Raw genomic sequence first — 12,533 nt, 5'->3', positions numbered from 1 at the left:
CTTAGTACGTGGGGCTGGAAGCTACTGACAATCTTATGTACCATAGTTGGGATCTTATTCTTCTTGTGTTTATGTATGCAATGTGGCCCTGCGTTATGTTCCATGTGTTTATCAGCTTGTATTCCATCTAGACGAGCTCTTGCCCAAAATGAATTAATGCTTCATAAAGAAGTGACACAAATTATGTCAATTGATATAGAAGATGAGTATCCTGATTATGTCCACTATGAGGTAGCTTCAGCTAAGCGCTAAAAGGGTCGTCTGTCGTAATTTGACGATGGCCGGGTTAGCGCTTAGCTTTACTACACGCTATTTCCCTTTGCTTGGCCTTATTTGAAAATGCCATTTTGTATGTTACGGTGGCCATTTTAGGGAATGAGCAGCCTCGTGGTCAGCATGCCCTTTAGTCCTTTGTCCGTGCCACTGACCACTCGAGTTTGCCCAGCAACAGGCTATTTTTAGTAACGGTCAAGCTTGTACATGCGCAGTTCCGACTGACCAGTCACCCCTCAGGAATGTTCCGCCAAACTGACCAGTGGTATTGTAACACCTCCCATGAGTTGGCTGTGTTCCAAAAATGACCATATATGTACCTAAACTTTGTAACCATGTACCGCCTACCTTTTATTACTGTAAATCTGTATAAAAGAAGGACTCGCACCAACGTTCGGTGTGATACTTCTTGCATTGCCGAAGGGTGCTGTAGGAATGTACCACCACCCCATTGGGTCTTAATAAACTTGTCTTTTGTACTTTTCAGTTTCCGTGCCAACAGTTCTTTTGGTGTAAGTGGGTATTTCTGCGGAGCATGTAGGCCTTGGGAACCCAATACCACACTCCCAGTACAGTTCCCACATATATCAGCTAAGGCATAAGTGGCATTCACTAAATGGCAGAGCCAGTCACTACAATCATTATATGTATCATTGATGACCAGAGGCCAGCTACACCCAAGCATGACCACACTAGGTGGAGAAAGTCTGCATCTTGAGCCCCGCTATGGATGCATTTCGAATTTTCTCAGAGGCCCATTTTACATAAGGAGTCCAGAGTGTAGCATATTCTATGTGGGAATTTGACATATATTAAGTACACCTATAGTTAGGAAAGAGAGCGCCTATTTGGGTGCAACAGAACCACCACTGCTCCTCAATAGAAGAAGGGTCTAGCTGTAGATTTTTAATCTGCAGACCTACTTTGTGGTCCGCAGGCAGGGGCATCAAGGGGTTAAATACAAGTAACAAGTTTGCCAAATACATTCAACACAGTTTCACTCTGCAGCAGGCATTGGCTCACGGGCCCAGGCCTTTAACTTGACAGTATCTATCTCTTCATATGGGTGCTGCTCACAAGAACAGATTACATTACTTGAGTGGACATCTGTGTTTGGTGGCTTCAATAGTGTGCGTATGGGGTCTGAGCGCAGTATTAATAGAGTTATATATCAGGCTTAATAATATCACCATGTTCGAAGGGTAGCGTCAGTGTTAACCACTGAACTCTGGGCAGTCTCCCTGCCCATGCGTCTGATATGGTCCTGAAGTGGAGCGATATAGATCTGAGTAAAATGTAGTGAGTGCTCGTGTGATGCATCTGTGCCTAGGTGAGCAAAATCATATTGAGGTATAATTGCGGTTAAGTGGAAGCCGGACGAAGACTTGCGCAGCAACTGTTAGTGTTTTTCCTGGTATATCCGCCATATTGTATAGCTGTGCCTTCCCACCTAGGTAGTGGACTTCCTTCCACACTGCCTCCTTATACTCCACTAGTTTGACATTTATTTCAGCCAGCAGACAGGTGTGACCCATACCATAGTAAGCTGATTCTAGGGTGTGGAGGTCTTCCTCAAATTTACTAAGTTGTCCACAAAGTCCTTCAGTCTTCCTAATTGTTTTGCCATTAATGCACTGCATATTATATAATTGAAGGCTTCCCAGAGGGAGCTAGCTTTAGATACTGACTGAGAGCGGAGCAAGAACAATTGTTGGATATCGATTGCTAATTTGGTTCTGAATACGGAGTCATGGAGTGCATTGTCGGATGTCTCAATGCGAAAGTCGGAGGTCGAGCTAGAGAGACAGTCAGCTCTTTAAAGACAGGGGTATGATCCGAGAGGGTTCTAGGCAGATATTCCACCCACATAGTCCAGAAGCCTACATCTTTGGTTAATAACCATTAATCTGTTCTAGGCCATGTATTGTGTGTGAATGTAGTGCAATTACCTTCTCTAGCTTCAGCAAATCAGGCATGCCAATGTTGATTATGTCATTGTCCAACATAACCGTATGCAATTGTTGTGTCACCAGTGAGTGTAGGCAGCATGTGGAGCTTCACTTAGCATGAGTGACAAAACATTAAAGTCTACTCACCAGATACTCTTTTGCAGGTTTAGTGGAATTTTTTTTGCCAGACTTCGAGGAAAAAACAGGGCTATTGTTATGGGGCCCAGACACACCTATAGTGAAAATGTTCCCTTATAAGGACACATAGCAATATGTATCTGCCGTCTCTATCTCAAACACTATGCTGTGTATGCCCAGGAACAGCTCTCTGTAAAACAGCAACCCCCTGCATAGGCCAAAATAGGGAGCTGCAGGGGCTGCCTAAATCCAGTTTCTGAGGATTCTTGAGGTTCTGTGTCTGGGAGGTGTATCTCCTGAAGAAGCATGATATCTATTCTGCGTATATTTAAGTACGTGAACACTTGACACAATTCTGTGGATGTTCCATATTTAGAACTTAAGGGTTTGCATGGGTGTCATAAACTAGTGACATGTTGATTGAGGGATGGTGGATTTCAGTAATGTGCCATCTCTCTGTGCGTGTATGCCTGTGGTAAGAAACCCAACAGTACTCTCTATGCTTGACTCCCCCCACCCTCTCCAACAAAACCAACACGTCAGAGAACCTGGGCTTACCCTTCCACCAACAGCTTCAAAAGCAAGCAGAGGACATTAAATAAGAGCCATTTTTTCCCATAAAAGTTTCCTTACTGTCCACTGCCATAGATTCTGGAACTCCCAGGATGCACAAGTTGTTCCAGAAAGACCAGACCTCTAAGTCATTGTTCTTGGCTTTTACAGCCTCTAGGACTTCCTTCGTTCACAAGAGTTTTTCATTGCGGTCATTGGTACCATCCTCAACATCCAGTACACAAGGCTCTATGTGGTTAATTCGATCATCATGCTTGTCTATCCATTTCTTCTATCCATCAAGCCTGTCAGTTGGCTTATATAGCTAGGAATCAATTGTGATCAGGATTTTCTTCATTTTTATCAGTAGGCAGACTAGTGCTTGCTTCAGGGTCTATCAGTAGTGTGCTGCATCTGGGAGACATCTTGATTGGTGACTTCAGTGGAAGTTTTCATGAAGTGTTTATTTTTAAAGACCCGTTTCGATTTTTTGTTATCCTTATTCCCTATCTTGTCATCAAAGGGCAGGCCAGTAGAGGAGAATTCTCAATCATGTTGAGTGTAGGGGTTCTTGAGAGCCTCTCTCAGTGGACAGCTGTGCAGTGAAGCAGTCATGGAAATTCATAGAGGCAGCAGAGTAGTGAATCATGATCATGTTCATCCAGGTCGCACACCACTCCAAGGTCACAGGTGGTCATAATGGGGGCATGAGCGAACCTGGTTTAGAATCACTCAGCATAGCAGCTCTCACCTGATGGTTTATGTGTAATAGAGTTTAACTGAGTACACTGCTACATGGCTGTTCTAATTCAGGTGCATGAGCAGAAGGCGGGCATCTCAATGCAGCAATAAGGTTGAACCTTGCAGGCCTGCTTACTCCTGTGGTGAGCTGCCCATGCCACATGGAGTAGAGAAGGGGAGCAGGGCTAGCAATACTGCCCAAGGATCACCCACCAGTAAGGGACCAGTTGTTGTTGGTTTGTTCGTAGTTAAGTCCCACCCATGAGTCCAGCCAGCTGGCTTTCATTCTGGAGAGGCACCAGCAGACCCACAGGCATGCAGGAAAGTGTCCCATAGCACCGCTGGATGCACAAAAGGCCCTGCAGGCTGCAACGTATGAGCCCGCCTCAGTCACACCACCCAGAAACTGGGATGGAAGCAGGGAAATTCTGCTGAGTTTTCCTCAGCAGTTGCGCCATTCCTGTTTGGGACATGTGGCCTAGACTGGCATGTTTGATCCAGCAGCATAACAGGTCCCACATGGACCCCTGGCCCAGTCACAAGTGACACCGCCAAATCCTCTGCAGTACTCACTCGATCCCATGCCGCGAGGAAGGCTCTCATGGTCACCTGGGGCCGTGCACTCTCATACAAATGCACCACATGGCCCAGGCCGGTACCCAGAAGCAAACATTCCACATTTTGAGGTGTTTAGTATCTATACTTTGCAAACTTATTAGTAGCAGGTCAACCTGTGGTCACATATTCTGCTCCTACCAACCATCACCTGTGTTTCATGGCAGTGATCGAAGTGCATATGTAGATGATATTCAGTTGTATTTCTTGCAGTGATAGTATGGCATTTTTTAATGATATTTGTCTTTTTCATTTGTGTGCTCTCAGATAGAGAGAACACTTCTAATGCTGCTTACACTATCATTTAACGACAAAATGGTGCCTTAGATTAATGTTTCCAAAACCAGGAAAGATTCATCAATGAGTAAAATATCAAACCCTGGGCAGTCGTGCAACTTCATGACATCACAACTCTTGCCATCCATTTCATCTGTGAGTGGATGTAGAAATAGTATATAAAGTCTAAAGAGCATTTATCCTCAAAACAAATTGTTTTCCTTGTAATACAAACCAAATAGGAAATGCCTTTTTGTTTTGCTAATACGTTTGGCAAAGTTTGGCAAATCTTAACAAAACATTCAAAAAATGCAAAATCGCCAAGCATTTGCGATAAACCTATTTAGGAAGCGCTACCGCAAAAACTGCTAAATAGAATTACACCATATTTGGCTGGAAGCTAGATCTTGGTCCATAAAGCATAACTGTGAATTTATGTAAAACTGTTCTGTACATTTTAAGAAATTAGGGACTTCATTTCAGCAGTTTTGTAGACATTAGGGAACAAAAATATTTGTATATCTACCTCTTTGGGTTAAAGGGACTCTCGCAAGAGTGCCTCAAACCAAATAAAACAAGCCTTTACAATGCAATGGTCTCGGCATTATTAAAGGTAGAGCTATTGGCAATGCTCATGACATTTTTTAAATTTTTTTATCTTAAATAAATGGCATTGTAATTTACATTGCCAATAGCTTAATCGTTAAATAAATGGCATTGTCATTTACAATGCCAATAGGTTAATCGCTCGCAAATGCATGACCTATTGCATTTACACCCACACAGAGCCACACACAAAGCCACCCACACACACAGAGCCACACACACAGAGCCCTGCACACACACACGACCACACACACACATCCACACCCACTCAGAGCCCCCCCACATACAGAGCACCACACACACACTTACTAAAAAGCACAAAGTCTTCATACAAATAAAAATATAATCATGGTACATCAGCTAGAAAATAGGTTTCTTTACCTCAGTGTGTTGATTCATGCATTTTTGATAATTCCTACAACCTACTGCCACTGTTCTGACAGGGGCAGGGCCAAATAAATGACACTATTACGAAATCATGTGATATTGTTTATCAAGGTATTCCCAACCTGAACCCTGTATTTTTTAAAAAAGAAAATTGCACTTTAAAAACGAACTTCTTGCTTATTTTATGTAAAAAAAATTATATCAAAATATAGCAGTTTTGATGAGATTTGCACCTCATTAAACTCACTTAACAATGGCAGAGGTATTTATTTAAGTCCTGCGGAGTGTGACGTTGCCGCCAAAGTACCACCGAGTGAAAATCCCGGACAATAGAAGCAGAAAATATAAGAACTGAAAGTTGTCCTGCAGTGAGCACTGCCACTAAAGTACTAAAAATAAACCAAGCTATGGCCATGCTTCGAATGACAAATTAAAATCTGGGACCAGGGCGACTTGCGGGATCGTCTTTCAGATGTGTAAACCATATGTATATGAAAACTTATTTTTTTCAGGAAAACGTAGCCTAAAAGCTGAAATAAATCGAGAGCCATCCACGTAAAAAAAAAAAACTGATGTGACAAGTGGCATTTCGCAGCAAAAATCTAAATCCGAAACCATTGATCATGGGCAAGCACTGTTGATAGCTGGCACTTGCTCTGTGCTGCTACATTACATTACTTTATGTCACCTGACGTCACTGGCACCTAAAAGTCACAGAGTGACCGGGTATTAGGGTGGAGTGAACATTATTTCTGTGAAGTGCACTGAGGATGGGGTAGTCCGGTTCACACTTTCATACGAGGGGGAGGGGCGGCCACTCCGGCCCTGCATGCAGCAGGCACCAGGCATGCTGCGGTGGCTCCAGATGGCGCCTGCCTCGGGAGCTCACCTGACACACTGGGTGAGGGTCAAACAGAAGCCATGCCTCTTCGCCGTAGGATCTTCCATCTGATGTCCACTAGGAGCTAGAGGAATGCATGTTGACAAGAGTGTATTCAGTAGATGTCAATCTAAACCATTGTTAGTCATGCACATACGATGCCCGTGATCGCAACCCCTTTCAGAGGCCGCTCCATCACTACTCAACCGGAGTACAAAGTGTGGACAGAGCTATTCCAAACCACGAAAATGCTTGTAGTAAGGGGCAAGACCCAAAGGAAATATATCCGGTACACAACACGCAGCAACCACATATATCCACAAACTCCGCAATGGCTCTTGATTTCATAAAGTTGACATGTTCGATAATATTACATGTGTCCAATAAAGTAAGCTGTGTCCCTTACACGCCCTGAGTCTGGCAAAACTCATAATATCCCTGTGCCTTAAAAAAACACAACCTGGCCTTGTAATGCAACTGGTGCTCATGTAAAGCGGTCCAATACCGTCAGATCAAGTTCGCGGTGTATTAAACTGCAAAAAGAACAATACTTCAGGGACACACAGCCCCCAAGATTTTTTTAAACGAGGCAAGCCACTAAAAATGGTAGAATAAACATAGGAGCGCTCTTTCCTGATTGAGTAGCCTGCACCAAAGCTCCCAACTCCACCCATGCAGGCAGGCGCACAGTGTGAGTCCAGATTCCATTCCAGAAGCTTTTATGTACAGCATAAACAATCAAAAACTAAACACACATTTAATTATTTTGTTGTAGGCAGCGCATAGTTTAGCGGACTCAGGCAAGTTCATACAGGGGTGGAGGAGGGGCGTGATGTCCACAAGTAGCCTCACACAAAGAAAGAGGTGCCATGTCTGAAGAAATCGGTGAGGGTCTGATGAGCACAGCCTCTGGGGAGACAAGCTTTGATAAGAGGAACAATATCCTTGGCGAAGGGCAGGTTCTAAATGAAGGGTACTCACCACACGCCCCCAGCGATTCCGCCGTGAGCGAAACCGAAACCTTCCGTGGGGCGGGACTTCCGGCTTTGGAAGCCCGTGCACGCGCCCACTTAGAGAAGCAGTGCTGGTGACGCGGGGCTCCCATGCCCGAGGGAGAGCCCCGCGGTGGTGGCTGAAGTCCGGAGTGGCGGTAAGTGGGCACTCGGTGCACTTGTGTGTGTGTGTGTGCGCACGTGTGTGTGTATGCGACAGCGGGGGTGGGTTCTCTGTATGTGTGGGTGCGTGCGCGCATGGGCGCTCATGTGTGTGTGTGTGTCAATTGATCGCTCGTACTTGTGGGCGTGCTTACAGGTGCAAAGCCATAAAGTCTGATTTCCACTGAATTATTACAAATACAATAAACGATCAGTCTAAAATATAAGGAATTGTTTTCAGATTTACATTCGAAGCCAGACCATAAGAAATCTAAAGGCTTCTCAGTTCAGGAAAGTGCCAAGCTCTACATTGCAAAAATACCTCATAATACTAAACGTGCGGTATAAACATAAACGAAGGAGTTAAATGTCAATTATATTTTGTGGGCTGGAATATTTCGCGCCTTGCGGTGAAATACATTTTTAAATAATATAAACTTAGGAATAGAGTTTCCCAATTACATCAAGAAAGTCAGCATGATGGGGTCAAATGCTGACTCTGGAGTACAGCAGCTAAATCCGTCAGGTTTTTTCATGGTCAAGGATCCATTCCTAGCTACAAAACAACTTACTCTAGAATTTTTATGGGCGGCAAGCTTTCTTACTGACGAGGTGGCATGGTATCTCATTGGGTGCAAGGTGGTAGGTAGAGGCCTCTCCTCCAACTAAAATGCTGGATCCCCTATCCAGTGCCCTCCTACCCAAGAGGTTTGTAGCCCTGATGTGGTGATTCTACTATCTCACTAGGAGTTGAGTGGATTGGGTTTTGAATGGCTCCTTTGCACTTTGATCATAGTCCTGAAGAACTGAGATATCTGGGGGGGGGCGCTCGGTGCACTTGTGTGTGTGTGTGTGTGTGTGCGTGTGTGTGTATGCGACGGCGGGGGTGGGTTCTCTGTATGTCTGGGTGCGTGCGTGCATGGACGCTCGTGTGTGTGTGTGTGTCAATTGAGCGCTCTTACTTGTGCGCGTGCCAGTTTCAAATCGCCTCCAAGGAGATGCGCGCGGCCAGAATTGTCTCCTGGAAAGCAGACACGCCGACAAAAGGTCTCTGGCAAGCACGCGCTTCCGCGCGCTTAGCCGAGACCTAAAAATAGAGTGTTTGAATTGGCCCAGGGGGCTTTTTTACCCTAGGCCAATTCCCTCTCACAGGAGTCGTGATTCTGCAGGAGACATTGCTCAGACTGACTGGCTGCCTGCAACATGAAGAATAATGTTGCAGGCAGCCATTACAGGACTCAACGATTCAGAAAAGGGGGCGGTGATGAACAGAGTGTCTGAATTAAGCAGACCACTCTTGCCCAGTCCAAAGATCAGGGCTTGATCCATCAACGTTATTTATCTCACTGCCCCATCCCAGCTCAGAACCTGGCTATATGCAAATCAGTCTGTCCCTGGCCCAGTACATCATGGGAACAGGGTAGACTAAACTACCAAGCCAATTCTTCACCAGAAAGGAGACAAGCTACCGGGGACCGGTTTCTGGCATTTCAGCCGTCTTCGGCCCGGCTTGCTTGAATCCTGATGGAGCAGTGAGAAAGGGACTCATGTCTAAGTATACCCTGCCACACCTATAGTGGCCAAAAACGATTCAGAAAAGGGGGCGGTGATGAACAGAGTGTCTGAATTAAGCAGACCACTCCTACCCAGTCCAAAGATCAGGGCTTGATCCATCACCGTTATTTATCTCACTGCCCCATCCCAGCTCAGAACCTGGCTATATGCAAATCAGTCTGTCCCTGGCCCAGTGCATCATGGGAACAGGGTAGACTAAACTACCAAGCCAATTCTTCACCAGAAAGGAGACAAGCTACCGGGGACCGGTTTCTGGCATTTCAGCCGTCTTCGGCCCGGCTTGCTTGAATCCTGATGGAGCAGTGAGAAAGGGACTCATGTCTAAGTATACCCTGCCACACCTATAGTGGCCAAAAACGATTCAGAAAAGGGGGCGTGATGAACAGAGTGTCTGAATTAAGCAGACCACTCTTACCCAGTCCAAAGATTATTGTAATTATTTTTGTCCACCCTAAGCGTGGAAGGGTATTCTCAGATGTAAGACCCTTGCTCATTGCACCATCAGGATTCAAGCAAACTGGGCCGAAGACGGCTGTAATGCCAGAAACCGGTCCCCGGGAGCTTGTTTCCTTCCCAGTGTAAGAATTGGCTTTTGTAGTTTGGTTTGCCCTGTTCCCATCATGCACTGGGACAGGAACAGACTAATTTGCATACAGCCAGGTTCTGAAACTGGGATGGTGCAGTGAGCTAAAAAACGGTGTTGGATCTAGCCCTGATCTCTTGACTGGGTGAGAGCTTTCTGCTTAATTCAGAGACTCTGTCCCTCACCACCCCTTGTTGTAAATATTTTTGTCCACCCTAAGCGTGGAAGGGTATTCTCAGATGTGAGACCCTTGCTCATTGCACCATCAGGATTCAAGCAAACTGGGCCGAAGACGGCTGTAATGCCAGAAACCGGTCCCCGGGAGCTTGTTTCCTTCCCAGTGTAAGAATTGGCTTTTGTAGTTTGGTTTGCCCTGTTCCCATCATGCACTGGGACAGGAACAGACTAATTTGCATACAGCCAGGTTCTGAAACTGGGATGGTGCAGTGAGCTAAAAAACGGTGTTGGATCTAGCCCTGATCTCTTGACTGGGTGAGAGCTTTCTGCTTAATTCAGAGACTCTGTCCCTCACCACCCCTTGTTGTAAATATTTTTGTCCACCCTAAGCGTGGAAGGGTATTCTCAGATGTGAGACCCTTGCTCATTGCACCATCAGGATTCAAGCAAACTGGGCCGAAGACGGCTGTAATGCCAGAAACCGGTCCCCGGGAGCTTGTTTCCTTCCCAGTGTAAGAATTGGCTTTTGTAGTTTGGTTTGCCCTGTTCCCATCATGCACTGGGACAGGAACAGACTAATTTGCATACAGCCAGGTTCTGAAACTGGGATGGTGCAGTGAGCTAAAAAACGGTGTTGGATCTAGCCCTGATCTCTTGACTGGGTGAGAGCTTTCTGCTTAATTCAGAGACTCTGTCCCTCACCACCCCTTGTTGTAAATATTTTTGTCCACCCTAAGCGTGGAAGGGTATTCTCAGATGTGAGACCCTTGCTCATTGCACCATCAGGATTCAAGCAAACTGGGCCGAAGACGGCTGTAATGCCAGAAACCGGTCCCCGGGAGCTAATTTCCTTCCCAGTGTAAGAATTGGCTTTTGTAGTTTGGTTTGCCCTGTTCCCATCAAGCACTGGGACAGGAACAGACTAATTTGCATACAGCCAGGTTCTGAAACTGGGATGGTGCAGTGAGCTAAAAAACAGTGTTGGATCTAGCCCTGATCTCTTGACTGGGTGAGAGCTTTCTGCTTAATTCAGAGACTCTGTCCCTCACCACCCCTTGTTGTAAATATTTTTGTCCACCCTAAGCGTGGAAGGGTATTCTCAGATGTGAGACCCTTGCTCATTGCACCATCAGGATTCACGCAAAGTGGGCCGAAGACGGCTGTAATGCCAGAAACCGGTCCCCGGGAGCTTGTTTCCTTCCCAGTGTAAGAATTGGCTTTTGTAGTTTGGTTTGCCCTGTTCCCATCATGCACTGGGACCGGAACAGACTAATTTGCATACAGCCAGGTTCTGAAACTGGGATGGTGCAGTGAGCTAAAAAACGGTGTTGGATCTAGCCCTGATCTCTTGACTGGGTGAGAGCTTTCTGCTTAATTCAGAGACTCTGTCCCTCACCACCCCTTGTTGTAAATATTTTTGTCCACCCTAAGCGTGGAAGGGCATTCTCAGATGTGAGACCCTTGCTCATTGCACCATCAGGATTCAAGCAAACTGGGCCGAAGACGGCTGTAATGCCAGAAACCGGTCCCCGGGAGCTAATTTCCTTCCCAGTGTAAGAATTGGCTTTTGTAGTTTGGTTTGCCCTGTTCCCATCATGCACTGGGACAGGAACAGACTAATTTGCATACAGCCAGGTTCTGAAACTGGGATGGTGTAGTGAGCTAAAAAACGGTGTTGGATCTAGCCCTGATCTCTTGACTGGGTGAGAGCTTTCTGCTTAATTCAGAGACTCTGTCCCTCACCACCCCTTGTTGTAAATATTACAGGACTCAGGCAGTTAGTTCCCGGTCCTGAGTTTAAAGAATAAAACATATAAGGGGGCAGGTTCGGAATACCCTCCGACTCTAGCCTTGTGTGTGGTGGGGGGAACCAAAACATATATATACATATTTTAAAAGGTTGCGATTCTGCGGTTCTCCAAAAAGAAAGCACCCGCAGCCATTTTAAATGTGATAAATTTGACCCCTTGGGTGGGCCTGGCGTTCCTTTATACTATATACATAGAAGACCTCCTCCCGGAGCAACTCAGGTTCCTGCGGACTTCACACCCTGGGGCCAAATGTTCATTATAGGGGAGAATGCTTGTACCCCGGGACAAAGCCACGCTAAATGGAAGAAGTCTGCCACCAATGTTCGGCAACGCTCGCACTCCGCAGTGGGGCGAAGGCCATAGAGATGCAGTCGTTCGGGGGTATAGTACACCCGCTGTAGGAATTTGAAATGCACCAGCCTGTGCCTGCCATTCAGGGAAATCTTGCGCATGCTGGAGCAGCAGTATCGCCACATAACGTCGTCTATGGGGGTTTGCAAATCGTCCTGCCAGGCCGCTCTAGCCTTAGAGGGTTGTAGGCGCTGATGCACCACTCCCAACCTGTTGACCTGTGAAATTAGCTTTGCAGATGATGTGGATTTAATAATATAGGTCAGTTCCGGGATCTCCTCAGGCTCCTCCATGGTAGAGCCCAGGACCTCTCGGAACGCAGAGCGAAGTCTGTGAAATTGAAATTTCTGTAGCAAGGAAGGGCCCGACTCCGTGGTAGTGAGTTGATCCCAGGTTTTCAAAGTGCCATCAGAGAACAAATCCTCCATCCTCGCTATGCCGAGGGCACGCAGGGCCTTGACTACT

The sequence above is a fragment of the Lissotriton vulgaris genome, chromosome 12 (assembly GCF_964263255.1).
Source record: "Lissotriton vulgaris chromosome 12, aLisVul1.2, whole genome shotgun sequence".
NCBI classification, from domain to species: Eukaryota; Metazoa; Chordata; class Amphibia; order Caudata; family Salamandridae; genus Lissotriton; species Lissotriton vulgaris.
Note: the sequence above shows the minus strand (reverse complement) of the source record.